We start from the raw sequence: 14,327 nt of genomic DNA on the forward strand, positions 1-14,327 counted from the left end.
ACTGTTTTTAAAATAGATTCAGTCAAAGACAGAGTAGACCTTGTGTGACTTTCAGCCAACTTCAATAATTACGGAATTATGGCCAATATTGTTTCAGTCTACCCACTTCCCACCCCCAGATCATTCTGAAGCAATTCCCAGGCATCTGATCGTATTTGAAGATGTCGTTAATGGGAAGATTTACAGGGATCCAGGTGTGAAATCTGGAAGAACTGAGCTTGGCACTCACCTTAAAGAACATAAAAGCAAGACTGGGGATATCTGGGTGGGTTTGGAAGCCTTCTAGAGCAGAGGGCGTGTACCACAGGTGGCCAGGTGTGTCTGCAGGAGATTCTGCAGGGCACAAAGCAGTACCCCATCCTTCTGGGTCCTTCTTGGGCTGCACTATAGATCAGAGCAGTATCAGACAGGTGAGTCAAGGAGAAATGGGAACTGTGGTGAGAAACATATGAGGGATTTACATGGCTCGATGGTGAGGCATAGTGGATGGGGACCAGGGACATTTACCCTGTACTTTAGGAACTGGGGCCTCAAGGAGAGGGGGGAACTTCACATGACAGACAAGGAGGGGTCACCTCTGCCTTACTCTGAGAGTGAAGATAAGATTCTCATGTCCAGAGAACTTGTTCAGTGATGAAGCCCTACCTGGGTGAGGACCCCAAAGTACACTCTTCTGGGTCCTAAAGGGAAGAGGAAGGATGGCGTCTTTTGCTAGGAAAGGGCAGAGGTGTAGTCATGTTGCTCTCCTCGTCCATCAAGCAGGGACAAAGGTCTTGGGCTAGAACAGAAGCTTCTCCTGACCTTCCTGTTGCTCCCAGGAAAAGCCATCTGCCTCCTCTAAGCAGCCGGCCTCTCTCTGCTCACAGGGCCTGGATGGACCTCTAGTTCTCATGCCCAGGTGCCAAGAAGCCGCCCCTGGGCATTTTGAGAAAAGTCCACCTGCCCCATTCGGGAGAAGTGACACCCCACAGCCCATCGGCCGAAGCAGCTTGCAGGACGCCCAGGCTCTCGGCGGTGAAGAGCGTGTCCACCACAGAACAAAATGCGCCATTCAGGAAGGATGTGGGCTGGCCAGGCCACGCAGCCCCCTGGTTCAGGAGCCAGTCTTCTCCCCAGCATGGTTCTGTCCCCACCTTCCCAGGTGGAGCGGGCTGACATCTGAGGCCTTCCCCAGTGGCGCACCTGACACCTAGAGCAAAATGAAGTTTACTGCGAGGAAGTTAGTGCTTCTCTTTTTACGCTTCTGACACACATTTGCTACTGCAGGAAGTGCTTGATGCTGCAATTTAAAATGACAAAGGGAACGAGCTGTCCCCTGGACCTTGCCTCCCCACAGCGTCCTCTGAACCATCACCCTGTGCCAGGTGCTAAGTGGAGAAGCAGGTGGGGCAGCAGGTTTTCACAGCAAGCCAAGTACCTCGAGTTCTGGGACTAGAGACCAGGTTCTGCTAACCCCTGGCAGCCTGTTGATCTATCTAGCCATGGACTGCTCCCCGCTCAGCCCGTGCACCCCAAGCATGAGACAGGAGCAAGTGGCTTCAGATTTCACTCCATTTCTGCAGGAAAGAGAAACAGTATGTACATTTTTGAGAATCTGGTTTTGAAGTATAGATGCCATCGCCAAGGTCAGTGTGCCCCTTCTATTGTGAATTGATGGCACCGTAACCAATGTGCAAGTGAAAGCATTCAATAATGAAAGTTATCCAAGAAAACTGAGTTTTAAAATATTAACCGTTTTTGGAGGCATGATGAAGAGGATTAAGAAGTGGAAGAGTAAAGTTATTAAAACATGTTAATATGATGTAGATAATTATAATGGTAACATGATACTAATTGTGTGGTGCTTAGGCTGGGAATGACAATTTTTCATGTCAAACTAACTCCAAAATAAAGCCCCCATTTTAAATTCAATACTCTGTTTTAAACGGGCAAGGAAGTAAACTAAAAAAGGTTGGGATCTTAATTAAGGAAAATATTCTTGTAAAATTCTTTAGAGAAGTGGTGCTTTACAGTCCCAGCCTACGAACAAGACTGACTGTTATTTTAGGAAAGAGAAGCATGACCACATAAGTCACATTTTAAAATCATTAGCAGTTTGTGGACAACCCTGTGATAACAATGAAGAGGATGATAAGGGAATTTGGAAGGTGAGTACAGTTTAGTACTTGCAGAAATAAATGCATTTTATTATTGTTCTTTTTAAGCTCCAGATCTTATAATTAAGTATACAATGAATACCATATATTTAATTAACAATTAATATAATTATACAATTAGTTAATATTAAGGATTCCATTTCTTTCATTGGTTTTAAAATTAAGGTAACAGCAGAGTATGATTGCTTCTGCCTAATATTATTAAACTTCTTGAGGAAAACGTTCAATTGCTGAATCCAGCACTAGAAAAACATAGCCCTGTGGGAATAGATCATCCCATACTGTTCACAGAAGACTGGACTCATTATCCACGCTAAGAATACAAGGGAAATGTCTTTGAAATGTAAGCTATGCTTTGGTTTGTTTTAAGTCACCGAGCTCACATGGATTACGATGTGATCTTTGGGAATTTCATTGAGGCAAAATGTGGCGCTTGCTTTTGAAAGGCACGGCTGGGTCCAAGATAAATGCATTTTCATATAAATGCCGAGGGAGCTCTGAAATGTATGTTAACAAGCGGAAGTGCATTATTGGGAGCGATATCAGGCCAAAGCCCAAAGAAGTCGCTGCTAATTGGAGAGCTGAATGTGCAATGGATTGAATGAAAATGGGGGCAAAACTGTTGTACTTTGCTCATCCGAGCCTGTGTAATGCGGCATGTTTAAGTCATGACCCAAGTTTATCTTAATCTCCTGCAACGTCCAGTGTTCAAGCCACAGAGAGTAAAACGTGAAGGACAGACAACTGTGGTTTCCTGGTGATTTTATCACACTTATTTCATTTATGTACTTTGTGGCTTCCATGTGAGAATAAGAGCAGATTCGCGCTCTGTTGAAAACTGCTTGATGGCAGGACTTTGATGCTATGAACTATTTTCATTAAAATGCTTTTACTCTTCTCATTCATGTTACAAATCTATGACAAGGCAGCCAAGGGGCCAGGCTCATCCCGTCACATGGGTAAGAATTTGTCGTCAGGTGGAGCCTGTAAATGTGCTGTTACCTGTGCTTATAAATTGTATAATCTGTGATGCTATTAAGAATAAATAATTTAAAAAAACAAATTCAATTTATTTTGAGGTCTCCCCCTTTTTTTAGTGGTTTGTGTTGATAAGGATTTGTTAATATCTTGTTAATAATGAAATCTGTCTTCTCTCTGCAGAAATCCTTTCATTTAATCTGCTACATGTTCAACTCTCCAAGATGGGGATGACCTGGACTATCTCCCCAACTTCTGCTTGTACTGTTTCCCCCACTTTATTCTCTCCTACTTCTTCAGCACATGCACTTCAGAAGAAAAGAAAAAGACTTCTAACATGGGTGAAATAAATGTGTGTTCAATTTCCAATAGAACAAGTTTCTTCTGGGGCCGATTATAAAGTATAAGTCAGATTCGTCTCAAAGTCAATTGAAAGAATCTTTTTACTAAAATTGCAGAAAGATATAATTAAAGCATTGTCCCATGGTCTGAACCCTGAAGACAATTTCATAATGAGACTCCGCTGAAATATGAAAACAGATGTACGATGCAACATTTGAGAGTAGCTTCATTATTCGATTGGCATAGAAAAGGCTTTATTTAAGCTATAATAGTATCTTATGTCAATTAGCAAAAGTGATCTTTCATTATAATAAAAATTTCTAATATGAATACCTTATTAAATCAAAGGAAAAACAAAAAGCTGGAAATCCCATATCATTTTTGTTTACCTAATTTGAAAGGCAACATGACTGTCGTACAATAACGTATCTTTAATAATTTTTAAACACTTTTCATTGACTTTGTACCACTGTAGACCAGTCACTCTGGGAGAGGCTGAGAGAGGACAATGCCGTTTGGTTACTTCTCTCATCGCTGTCAGGCTGGCTCAGTCTCCTCTTGAGGGACCCTGCCTTTAACTTGGGTGTGAACTCAGGGTGTCCTCAGTTACCTGAGGACAGGCATGGACCAGTCGCGGCCCTGAGGAAACACTGCGTGTTCAGTGCTTTGTGTTCCCACAACGGAACAAACATTACCCAGGAGAAAAAGATTTGACTAGAATAGCATTTTGTCCAAATGCATACTTAAACAAAAAAAAAAAACAGATTTATTATTTTTATTTATGCACAGAAGAACTGGGGTGTAGGCCAGAGATGTGGGGGTGAGAGGACTCCCCAGAGACAGAGTGGGGCACAGAACAGGCAGATCCACTGAAACCCACTGCTGATGGGAGCAGCAGGGAGACAGGAGAGGTCTGCTGCACCATGTGGGTCAGCTCCCTGGCTGGGGATCAATCTCATGCTGCAGGGGCCAGCGGTAGCTTGATGCTGCTACGACTTTACTCTGCACCTCCAGGGAAGCCCCTAATGCATACTTCCAAAGCACAGTTCCCTGGTGATATCTGAAAGCCCTTCACCTAGTAACCTGTGCTTCTGTGGCATTTCTTGTCCTGTGCCAATAGTATTTGATTTCAAATATAGGTGGTAGGTGAGGGGTGAGTGGGTGTGAGGAGCCGGGAGCACCAAAGTTCTTGCGACATGCCCGTGCTCTGTTTTCAGTTGGGGAGGTCGGGGGCAGGCGCGCTCACGTTGCCACATCGTCCCTGACCATGGGCGGCCCCAGGCCCTGGGCGCTCAGACGCTGAGGAAAGGTGAGCATTGCAGAGTGGCATCTGCTCCCGCCGCTCCAGGCTGCACCAGCTCAGGGGCGAAAGGAGCTGTGGAGCAGAGGGCGGTGGGGAGCAATATCCAAGACATTGCTCCTTTGCACGGGACACCTGCCCCTCGCGCAGGTGAGGTGGGAGTGGATAATGTCCTTCTTTACTTCTAAAGAGTTTCCTCCCAACTGCTCTCAGGCAGTCAACACCGAGGAGTGTTTCTTTATGTAATTGTACCTGGAACAGAATAATAACCCTGTAGATGCTGGATTCGTCGTGCGCTGATCTAACTTCATATATGGGCTACTTATCAGTACACTGGATTCCTGGAGACACGGAGGCATGGAAGCCACAGCATGAAGTTTATGGGGGGCAGTGACGCCCACACCTCCTCTTAATTTCCTCTGTGTGATTCGACACTTGAGGTCACCTTTCAGCTGTGATCCCTTGAGGTACGGCTCTGAGAGCAGAGTCTCTTAAACACACACTGTGCCTGTGTTGTATATGTTTTATGCCATCACATATTTGGTATTAACCTGGATAATCCCTCAGGAAGCGAACTCCACATCCAGCCTTTCAGAACGGTTGGTGTCACCCCTCCCCTGGGGACAGCATTGACTATCACTGCACTAGCTGACTTAGTGGTGTCTGCACCGATGTCACTCCTGGTCTCCAGCACCTACCCCTACTGGTGAATGGTCCTTGGCCCAGTCCAGTCCCTTGTGGGGCCAGTGGTAGTGGAGCCTGAACAGGGCTCAGAAGCCAACCTCCTCCATGCTAGCCAGGCCACGGGCACCAGAAGGACATGTTGCCAGAGCAACCAAACTGTTTGAATTATTTCTAGGGTGTTCTGTCATGTGCATTCACTTTTTTTTTTTTAAGATTTATTTTTATTTATATATGCGTACAAGAACTAGGGTAAAGGCCAGAGTGCTGGGGGTGAAAGGATTCACCAGAGACAGAGGGGAGTAGAACAGGCAGATCTACTGAAACACACTGCTGAGGGGAGCAGCGGGGAGACAGGAGAGGTCTGCTGCGCCATGTGGGTCACCTCCCTGGCTGGGGATCGAACTCAGGCTGTAGTGGCTGGGGATAGCCTGATAGTGCCACCAGGGAGGCCCACATGCAGTCACTCATATGGCCCTTCAGTCTTGATCTCTTTCCCCAGCATCACCTTGCATGTTCATGTGCTCTAATGTCACCACCCCGATCTGAATACCAACCAGGGTTCTTCTTTACTGGGGAATGTCGGCCTATGAAGTCATAAATCACAAAACAGTTTCTAAATCAGCAGGTAAATATGTGTTTGGATAATGCCTTTATACACTAATTAATTGAGCATAACAATCCCATCAATAAGATGCCCTAGGCCTACTTTTCAGGTGAGAGATGGGAGAATGTACTCACCTTTCCAAAGTCTGCAGGTGAGAGGATGGATATTTTCATTGGTTTGACAGAGAAAGGCCTTTGGTTTGGTTTTGCTTTGCTTTGCACAAATAACACCAGCTTTTTTTAAAAAAAGTGCTCATCATGCGTGATTGATAAGTTAATTCAATAGTAAACAATGACACAGTTTTTCCCAAAATAATTAAGTTCTAGGTGCCAGCTATGTTTCAGACTTCAGATACATGATTATAAAATAAGCACAGCTCTGCTTTGATATCATTTAAATTCTCCTTCTAGGTGACAAATAATAAACAAAAGAGGAGCACCCCAAGATGTCAGGCTGTCAGTGCTGTGGGCAGGGTGAGGGAGAGCAGGGCAGGAGCCCAGGGCAGCTCGGCCTGCTGCCAGGGGAGTGGAGCGCAGAGCAGGGATACCGCAGGGACCCAGGTGCTTGCCTGCGGGAGGCACCCTGGAGGGGGGCAGCCCCGGGAGCAGGTGGGGCAGCCCTGCACTCTGGGGGAGCTGGAAGGATGCAGGTTAGAATCTCTGGAAGCCACAGCGACTATCTCTGCTTTGACGCCGAAGGCCCGGGGGGCCGTGCAGATGCTGCGAGAGGCGGGGAGTCTCCATCTTGAGAGCATCAGGACAGAGGTTGATGGAAGCTGACTGTGAAGAGCTAAGAGTGCACTCACAGGACAGAAGCGGGACGCGAGTTCCATAACCCAGGCTGGCCAAGATGGTTTCCTGGGCCAAGAGGGCCAAAATCCAATGGAGAGAGATGATCTCAGGTTGCAATGGGGGCAGATGCTGGAAAGGTGGTGGACGCGAATTTTGAAGTCAGCCATATGATAATAACTGGCGGGAGGAGAGAGACTGGTCACCCCTGTCCTGGCCTGTCAGGCTCCAGCTCTGGGGCAGGAGCGCTCAGGTCCTCCCTCTGTTAGGACTTTGCAAGGGCGTTTCTCTCCCGGAGACCAGTTCTCATAACTTGATCTTTCGCTTGCCTGGACCTAATGTCCCATTTTCTTATCTTTCTGCTTAGCAAAAATGTCTATCCCGTAGTCATGCTAATTCCTGCAATGTCACCCTTTTTGGCTTCACTGAAGAGAGCCATGGCTCCCCAGATATATTTTTTTGTACTATTTTCTTTCTTTTGGGTTTCTTTCTCCCCAATATCTCATACTGCCTTTGTTGTAATCAACAAACTTTTTTCCCTCTGCACAAACTGCTTTGGGCAAAAGATCTGCCCTGAGTTTCTTAATTATTGATTCAGGTCATAATCAGAGACTGCCAATGAGGCTGAAGTTGCTGCTGATGGGTTAAGACGAAAACATGTAATTTGGGTTTCTTTGGATGTGTTCCCCTAAGGCGCTGGCCTCTTTCAAAGTCTGTAATGTCTCAATTGCATCACAAATCCCACACTCTTCAAAAAGATAAATCATAAACCTTTGCATTTCATTTAAAATACAACTGAAGAATTTAAGTCAAGTAGGGTCATTTACTCTTTGGATAGTACCATAAATCTTGTTTTATGAGGGCAGTGAATTATCGAAAGCGCAAGATAACTGGGCAATTTCTACCTTCTGACTTGATTTGTGATTTAAGGCAAGTTTCTTCCTCCTACGGACTTGGCTCCTGCAGGTATAGAGTGTGGTGGTGTGGGCAGAGCAGTTCTCCTGTTGCCTAGGCTTCACAGTACAGGTGAGGACACACTGAACCCAGCTTATCACCTAGGAGCTGGCTCTGCCTCAGAAGACAGAGCACAGCACAGCACACGGTGAGGCGGCCGTCCAGCATGCTCCTGGGGATGACACTGGCACCAGGTACACACAGTGCTCTCACTCCGTGGATTGCATGTGCTCTCTGTTCTCTGCTGTCCTCTGCTCTACAATACTACACCACACCGCACCATGCCATCTTGTGCTATACTGCATCATCCTAGGCCACATTATGTTTATATTATCCATGGTCCCTTTACATGAAAATAGTCTAAACACAATAATTAAAAGACAGAAATGGCTGGAGTGGATTACAAAAGCAAACCAACTCTATAGTGTCTGCAAAAACCTCCTTTACATATAGAATCTCAGATGCACAGGTAGGTTAGAGATCAAGGGATGAGTAAGATGAGCAAAGCCAACAGCAGCAGTGATTCTGTTTGGAATCATGGAACCAGGAACTGATATCAGTAAAGATGAAGGCAGTCTGAAGGAAATATAAATGTTGGTCAATAATGATGTAGTGATGCGGGGTTGTTTACGGAAACAAATGTCCTGCCCTGGTGAAGGATGTTAGCAAGCGAGGCTGCTTGCAGTATGCATGAGAACGTTCGCTATACACTGTCAACTTCATAATCTAAACATATTCTGATATAAAATGTTTATTAAAATACAACCAGAGGGCCTCCCCTGGTGGTGCAGCGGTTGAGCGCTGGGCTGCGAAGCTGCCTGCAGCCTCTGCAGTGCCGGTTCGATCCCCCGGCTGCCAGTGAGGGACCCACATGGTGCGCAGACCTCTCCTGCCACCAACTGCTCCCCTCTGCAGTGTATTTCGTCAGTCTGCCTGTTCTGTTCCCCACTTTGGCTCTGGTGAATTCTCACCCTCCCGCGCTACTGACTGTACTCAGTGCTTGTATAAATAAATAAATACATCTTTATAATAAAAATACCACCAAAAGTTTGGTTTATTAAACAACAATTGCTAAAAATTAGTACTATATGATGTCAGGTGGAAATGCATTGATGAAAATCAGAACTTAAATTCAAAAATGGAGTGTTGAATTGTGCATAATTTTTTCCTACAAATGTATAAATATTATTCAAAAACTTGTATAACTCAATACATAGAAAATGTCCTCTTTTACTATATACTAAGAGCTAGCATTCATGCACATCAAGAACTGTGACATGTCAGAACTCAGAGCACATCCTTGGTCTGGTCTGATGACTACACAAAACCTTAAATTCTAGCCTGATAATAATCAGGACTATTGTCAGCTTATTTTATGATCAAGTGATGTAAGTTTTAATAATTAAGAGACTAAGGATTAAAACTATGATAGAAAAATGGGGGAAAAGTCATAAAAGAAGTCATGTGAGAAGTAAAAAAAAATAACCCTTATGTCTGTGGGGGAAAAGCTCAGACTCATAACTACAGAAATATAAATAACAACATTAAAATGCTATTTCTCTCCTATGAAATTCGCAAAAGCTGAAAAGTATGACATGCACTTCTTGTGGTCAACATTTCTGGAGAGAATTGTGGCAATACTTAACAAGCTACAAATGCATCTATCTGTCCACCGGGTCAATCCCATTTCTAAGAATCTACCCTGAGGCTTTAACTCCAATGATACAAAAATAAACATGCTAAAACTTCCACATTATAATGTTGCTTATAAATGCAATATGTTGAAGGGCAGCTGCCTAGAATAGTTGAAAAACGCTGGCATGTCCACACAATAGAATATTGTGCACCTGCAAAAAAATAAGGATGGTATTAATGAACTGCTATGGAATAATTTCTAAATGAAACTGTTCGGTGAATTATAACAACATGTAAAGAGTATTTATAAATATTACATTTTATTTAAGAAAGAAAGAGGTTTAGAAAATTTATAATCTATATCTGGAAAATACAGGATGGACAAATCATAAAATAAGATGATTGGCTAAATACAGATATGGAAGTCAAGATGGGGGAAGTTGTAAATAAAAGGAGAGAATAGTTGCCAGCTGGGGGAATGAAAGTTTAAAACTTCCTCAAGTTCTCATTAACAAATCGGTCAATGCATCGCCTTATGCATGTACCAAATATCTTACCCCCCAACAAATATTCTAGCATTTAAAGGGGAGAAATTAGGGGCTTCCATGGTGGCATAACGAAGCTATCCACAGCTTCTGCAGCACTAGTTTAATCCCCGGCCAGCCAGGGATCTGACAACATGGCACAGCAGACCTCTCCTGGCTCGCCCGCTGCTCCCCTCAGCAGTGTATTTCAGTCAGTCTGCCTGTTCTGCTCCCCATTCTGTCTCTGGTGAATCCTCTCACCCCCCCGCACCTCTGACCTGTACCCCAGTTCTTGCATGCATAAATACATAAATCTTTTTTAAAAAAATTAAAAAAATAAAAAGGGGAGAGAAAGGCAATGATATATTTACAGTGAAGAAAACCAGCAGACACTATATCTAGTGACCAACATGAGAAATGTAAAATAAATGCTTCCAAATTTCCAGTTGTTCTTCAAGTCCTACCCACAGTCGAGAGTGGCTGGCTGCTGAGAGAGTGGAGAGTGCATGAGGACGTGTCTGGCATATCCCCGGGTGCCAGTCCAAGGGGCACTGGATGGGAATTCAAGGCAATTCGCTCAGGATCTCCGTGGCACCCGGCAAATTGTATGGTCACTGAGCATCTCAGTTTAGCTGTCTTATGTCTGAGTAGGAAGACAAAGTGCAGATGGTCCTTTTCAGCCCTGCAGAAGTTAATATAAGGGTTCTTGGGTCCTCTTGGCAGTATTGGGGGGTGACAAATGCCAGTAGGACTCAGCACTTTACACATGCAGGTCATGCCATCCCCGTGACAGTCCCTGAGCCAGATGCCATTGATAGGACCCACATTAACAGGTAGACACAGGGAAGAGGGAGAGAATTTAAACAACCAGCCCAAGGCTGGAGAATAATCTGTCCAAGATGGGGGAACGGAGGAGGCAAACAGAAATTCTAGTCAATGCTCTTTAAACCCAGAGCTTGTGCTCTTAATCACCACCAAGATTAAAACTTAATAGGTGCCCAGTAAATGCTTCCAGTGTGAGGCAGAATCGATAAACGATTCAGAACCTGAGTTTCTGCAGCAGAATGCCGGGGTGCCTCCCACCCCTGCCACTTAGTCACTGTGTCGCTAACAATTCACTCAACCTTTGTGTGCTTAGCTTTTTCATCTGAAAGAGCCAAGTAGGAAAACACATCGGTTAACAGGATGGCTTTAAGAATTAAATGAGTTAAAATAGATCAATACTCCACTTAGAAATTGTCTTCTGGACTTTCTCTTACCCAGTATTGGGTACTAAAATATACATTATTGCTTTCAGTGATTTTATTTTTCACTCATTCATATATTTATGTATTCATTGTTCTCTTTAATGATGATTAGATGAGAAGTCTAATAATAAAATATGCACTAAATAAATGCCTGAGACTCTCTTCGGTGGTTTTGCCAAGTACTTGTGACGCTCAGCCTTTGTCTGGAACACACAACTAATTCTGGCCAATGAGCTGTGGGTAAGGCATCAGTCTGTAGCATTTAATTGCCAACAAAACACTTTGATTCCTGTTATCTGCTAATGAGCTGCTTAATTTACCTGAAATCTTGAGTGACTGCATTGAATAGAACTTCCTGCTAACTTACAAGAGAAATCGGACATTGGTCAGAAAGAAACCACCTCCTTTTTTTAATCAATGAAATTTTAGGGTGGTTTTAGCATTCTACCCAAGCTCTCTCTTGGCTGAATCACTGCCTGATGGAACTGTTCAACTTGGCAAAAGCTCCCCTAACCTGAATGATATATTTCACAAAACAGTGAAAAAAGAAACCTCTTCCTAAGCAAGCAACATTGCTAAAAGTTGTTTCAGCACAGATTAGAGCAGCTACAATCTGCACATCACCCTTTAAGAGATCATTCATTTACATTGCAATTGCCTGTTTGAAAAACATAAATGTGTAGCAGGATGAGTTTGGGGACAAATATGTAAACCAAGCTTTCTCACAGTTTCCATTGAATTTTAAGGAGTATAAACAGTGCAAAGGAATGCAGAATGACAGAATTGGGAAGTCAAGGTATGTAAACATAACTTTGAAAGACACCTGAACCCAGCCTGCATCTCCTTCTGGAGAAGAAATCTCGTGCTGTAGTTGATTTTTTCTCTCTTCTCTACTTTATATCTGCCTGAAGTCACTGACACGGGGAAGTGAAAAAAACACTTGCAAACCAGCCTTAGTGTTCTGAAATTCACAAATGCAAAACTATGTAAATAGGACAGCACATATTTGTATTCCTAGCCACAGCATATTGCTTGCATTTAGAATGCTGTTGCAAACCCAGATGCTTAGCAGTATCTTCCCTATTACTAAAGACACACACACACAAACGCACACATGTACACACCCATGTATGTTGGGTTTGTAGGATTGTAGAGTAATACAGAAAAATATTCTTGTCCCATTAATCAATCACATTTAGTTACCATTGCATTTGTCAATATCTGACTTTAGTTCCTACTGCATATTTATTTTTAAAATAGCTTTAAGTTACTCTGCACTCCTTCCAAATTTGCTTTCTACTGGAAGGCTGAGCATGCTGTAGTGGGTCTGTTCAATAATATTTTTAATGAGTATGGTGAAATATTAACCTCTTTTAATTGGGTCTATGGATACAGCTGTAAGAAATTATATACTAACACCTATGTGCGTCCTATCAGGTCAGTTACATGAAACAAAATGAAAGCTACTTTGCCACAGGCATGTAAAAGCCATATAAATGTCATATACCAGCAGGGGATTAGAGGTCTGTAAATGAGGAATCCAACTTTATCCAAGGTGGGACGTAAATCTTATTTACTTTTTTGGAACATCATATGAGCTTTGCGAGTTCTTTCTGAGTCCAACATAAATCTTTCTCAGTGTGACTTTCCAAATATTCTACCTGAGCGATTCTTAAATTCCCTCAGTCAATAAAAGGTAATATAACTGCACTTCAGGTCTGAACATTTCAGTCCTGTTTCTACATCTGCCTTAATTAGTTGAATGGACACACCTTATTAAAACCTCTCAAGACTTCAGTTTCTTTCTCTATAAAACGAGGGTTTGAATGAGATAATTGCTAAGAACACATCAAGCTCCAGTGCTGTAAGCTTTGTTTTGGGGTCCCCACGTCCACATCCGAAGGTCTGCTCTGAGGGACAGAAATTCTCCTTCATGTCCCTCTTCTCTTCTCCATCTCACCAGGGACCTATGATCCAGTGTTCTCCTGATCAGCTTGCTTGGATTCAAGTGGTTTTAGAAGACAGTTTGCAAAACACAGCTGAGGAAGGGGATCTTCTTAGGGATGTACTTACGGGACCCTGATGAGTAAAACTGACAGCCCCTGGCTTTATAACAACTCAAGTCCCAGCCCAGCCTGGAGCCAGCACCCCGAAGGGGGTGGGCAGGATCTGAGGATGCAAGGAGCTGAGACACCATTACCGATGCTGTTCTCTCAGCCTTAAGCTCCCAAGGGAGATGGAGTCAGCCATTAGAAACACATTGAGGATCTGGCATTAGTTGCTGTTCATAGTCCCAGTTAATTTTAACTTTGTCATGGAATGGATATGATGCTCAATTTAAAGTTTGGCTTTAGTTGTCCTCAATTAATCATTGTAGTCTTCTTCCTAGTTGTGCATTTATCATGTCCAATACCTGTACTTGAGTTCCCGCCACCCCAGAATTTTGTTCTTTATCAAGTCTCCTTCAGATAATCGAGAATTACTGGAGAGGAATTACTTAATTCCTCTCCTTCCCGCTAGCTTTCCGCCATGCTGTTGACATTCTAAGGCAGCTCTAACAGCAGTAAATATCATGTTATTATATATATATATACACACTAAGTATACTAATTGCATATATGTGTGTATGTGTCTGTGTGGATGGATATATATATATATAGGGAGATTTCTGCAAATGTTTCCATCCCCTTTTTGCTCACTCTACCCCACCTGTGTTCCTGTCATCCTGAATGATGTCAGCCCCCCTGCTTCCTGCTGACATACTGAGTGATAGCTTGTCTGGGTCTTCCTTCTGCCTGGAATGCCCCCTCCCTTCCCTACACACAGCTATCACTCAACACGAGGCTGTGAATGTCATCTTCTTAACTAACAACCTACCCTTCTGTTTACCTGAGGTTTAAACAAAATTCTCCTTTATAGACAATGTTATACCAATGCATATCTCCCACAGCATTTTTATTTTTACAACAGCTATATTTATTATGCCTTATCTGTAAGTTCCCAGAGATTAAAAAAAAAACAAAACATGTTTTCACATTCTCAGCACCCAGAAAAATTCTTGACCCGTAACAAAGTCTTTAATTTTTTGAATGAAATTAATGATTATATTTTATTT

This window comes from Talpa europaea, assembly GCF_964194135.1.
Source record: "Talpa europaea genome assembly, chromosome: 6".
NCBI lineage: Eukaryota > Metazoa > Chordata > Mammalia > Eulipotyphla > Talpidae > Talpa > Talpa europaea.